This window comes from Marmota flaviventris, unplaced genomic scaffold, assembly GCF_047511675.1.
Source record: "Marmota flaviventris isolate mMarFla1 unplaced genomic scaffold, mMarFla1.hap1 Scaffold_1417, whole genome shotgun sequence".
Taxonomy (NCBI): domain Eukaryota; kingdom Metazoa; phylum Chordata; class Mammalia; order Rodentia; family Sciuridae; genus Marmota; species Marmota flaviventris.
This window is the reverse complement of record NW_027287993.1, coordinates 10,001-13,039: the sequence shown is the minus strand read 5'-3', so window position 1 is coordinate 13,039 and position 3,039 is coordinate 10,001.

Here is a 3,039-nt window from a genome sequence, read left to right as displayed (position 1 = left end):
CGGACCCGTTCCCTCTGGAGCTGCTTGCCTGGGCCTGCGTGCGACGGCTCTTTGGCGCACCTGGAGTGCCCTCGCGGTGGTGGTGCCACCTCCGGCCGGCCGGTCTTCTGGCGCCGGGGGGCGGCGGGGGAGGTGGCGGGTGGTCCTTTACCGCCCGTGCGCTCCTCGCTGCGGGCACCGGGGGCGGTGTGACGACGCTCGTTTCCATGGCTCTGAGTCGCGCGTGTCAGGCGTTCCCCGTTCCGTGTCGTCGGCCGCTCTCCCTGGGGTGTGGGGCCGGTGAGGCCGTAGCAGGCTCCTCTTAGAAGCGGTCCTCGCCGGGTCTCCCCCTGCTCCCTGGGTCTCTCCCGCCCACTCTGCTGATCGATGTGGTGACTCTGCGCTCTCCTGGGCTGGACCAAAGCCGCGCCAGGCGAGGGACGGACATTCATGGTGAATGGGCCAGCTCTTCTCGTCCTGCCTGCGGGTCCCTCGCCTTGCCTCCCCGCCCGTTCGCGGTGCGGGGAAGGGCGGGGGTGCGGAATCCGGCCTCGACCTCGCTCCCGGGGTCCTTTGACGTAGCGGGTGCTTCTCGCTCGCCGCCCGCTCTGGGCGGCCAAGGGCCGTGTGTGGCCCTCCCCGCGCCGGGGAGGGCTGCCGCCGTGCTGCTTTGGCGCGACGGTGCGCCTCTGCTTCGGTGCTCCTGGGGCGCTCCGGGTCGTTTCCTGAGGTGCCTGAGGCTGAGCCGGTGTGTGCTGTTCCCGATCCCAGTGCCGCTGCCGCGGCCGGCCGCCGCCTCGCTGTCGGTCTCGCCCCGTCTGCGGGGGCTTCTGAGGCGAGTGCCCGAAAGGAAGAGCGTTGTTGCTTCGCTCGGGGGATCGAGGCGGTAAGCTCGGCAGCGTTGCGCGTTCCCTCTCCGGGGGGGAGCGGGTTGCGTTGTCGTCCCCAGTGCCGAGTGGCGTGGGGAGTGTTAGGCGAGCGGGCGCCCGGGCGCTCTTCCCCACCTCCGGTGGGGAAAGGAGACGTTGCCCGGGCGTTTGAGCGATTGTGGCGGGACGCCGAGCTGGGGCCGGTCCGGTCCCCGAGGCGATGGGGCTTTGGGTGTCCCCGGCCGCGAACGCTCAAGAAGCCTTGTGCTTGCCCATACCGCAGATCCCCCTCGTTGTCTCGGCGGCCGGTTGGGAGAGGGGCTGGGTCGGGTGCCGCCCACCCTCAGTGAGGAACGTTTCTCTAGCGATCCGTGAAGGGCGTGCCTCGTGTGGGGTACCGGATTCCCCCATTGGCCGCCCCCTGCCTTGTGCGCTACGCTACCGTCGGTGGTGTGTGTAGGCGAGAGTCCCCCCCTTCCCGCCGTCTGGGAGGGCGGGGGTCCGCCGGCCCCCCGCGGGTGGGGGCCGAGCGCCTGCTCTTGGTGCCTACCGCGGCCCACGCCTCCCCCCCTTCGAGTCGGGGGAGGGTTCCCGCTGGGCCTGGCCGGGCCCTCTGGCGCACGTGGGGCCACCGTGTGGGCCGCTGGTGCCTGCCGCGTGTGTGCGCGCGGTGGCGGTGGGGCTCTGTTCGCGCAGCCGGGGGTTGAGGGGCCCCGTCCCCCCTTCCCCCTCGCCCGCTGCGAGTGGCCCTCTGCCCGCTCCCGGTCCCGAGCCGGCGGGCGGCCTGCGTGCGTGTGCGCTGGCCTGGGGCGCGGCCGCCGCGGCCCCCCCTGGGAGCGTTCCGCGGGCGGCGTGGTGAGCGAGCGGACCCTGGGGCCGTAGAGGCCCAGGTCGTGGGACTCGACCGGCACGAGGTGTGGCGTTGCATGCTGGCGTTTGGAGTCCAGGCGCGTCTCGTCGCGTGGAGGGCCACCCTGTGGTGGCGGGGCGGCGGGTCTCGTTGGGAGGCTCCGGGGCTGGGACCGGAGGCCGGGTTGTCGTCGCAGGCGGTGCGGGACCGCCCTCGCGTGTGGCGGTGGGACCCCGCTTGTTTTCCTGGCGGCCCGACTCTGTGCCCGAGGTCTTCTCCCCGGTTTCCTCTCCGCGTTTCTTTGCCCCTCGCTGCCTCCGGCGCGCCCTCCATCCCGGCGGGGTTGTGCCCCCCTCCTCGCCTCCGCCGAGCCTCCCCCCCTGGCTGACTGGTCGCGGCCGCGCTGCCGCCCCCTCCCGGGCGTGTACCGGGTGTGGCGGTGGGCACGCTGGACGGGCGGTTGTCGCTGGGGACGCTCGTCACGGTGTGCGGGTTGAGGGTTCGGGGGCTCCCCGCCTCTTGCGGCGGCGGTGGGGCGGTGGGGCCCTGTCCCCCGCGAGGGCCCTCCCGGGAGGTTGGCTGATGCAGGGAACCCGGCCGGCGGCTCGTCCGGGGCCACGCGGGACCGCCCGTGCGCCTAGTGCGTGCGCTGGCGGTGATACACCGTGTGCCGCCCTGGGTTTGTCCGGCCGGTGCGGCCCGCGCGGCTCGGCCAGCTCTCTCCGGGCGGGGCTCCTCCGCGGGTGGGCAGGTGCCCGCTCCCGTTTCCTGCCGCCCTTCTGGCGCGCCGCTCCCCACGCTGGCTGCAGCCGCCGCCTCCTCGTGCTGCCGGGCCCGTCCCCGTCTGGTCTCTTCTGACCCTGGCCCGCCCGCTCTCTCGACCCTTCGCGAGTTCGCTCCCACGGGGGGGCCCGCCGCGGCCCCCGCCTCCTGGCCGCCACCGCCGCTTGTCCGCTGGCGACGGCGTCGTTGTGTGCCGGTACTTGGGGGGGGACGACGGGTCCGCCACCCCCGCCCCCGCGGGGCGCCGGGCACCCGCTCGGTGCCGCGTGAGGGTTGTGCCGCTCGGGTGCGTGTGTCCGGCCACGACCCGGTCCGGTCGCGAGGAGTCGCTCCCCGCTCGTGCCGCCGCGCCGTTCCCCGGGCGGGGCAGGGGAGGTGGGGAAGGGCATGGCCCCGAACCACTCGCGTCCCTGTCCCCGTCCGCGCGAGCGCGGCGGCCTGGGCCGCGGGGCGGCTCCGTGCCACCGTTGGGTTTGTGGGGAGCCGTGCGTCTCTGACGCTCCCTCCCCTCGTTCTCGCGCGCGCGTGACGTCGTGTGCGGGTCGGGTCGGGCGGTAC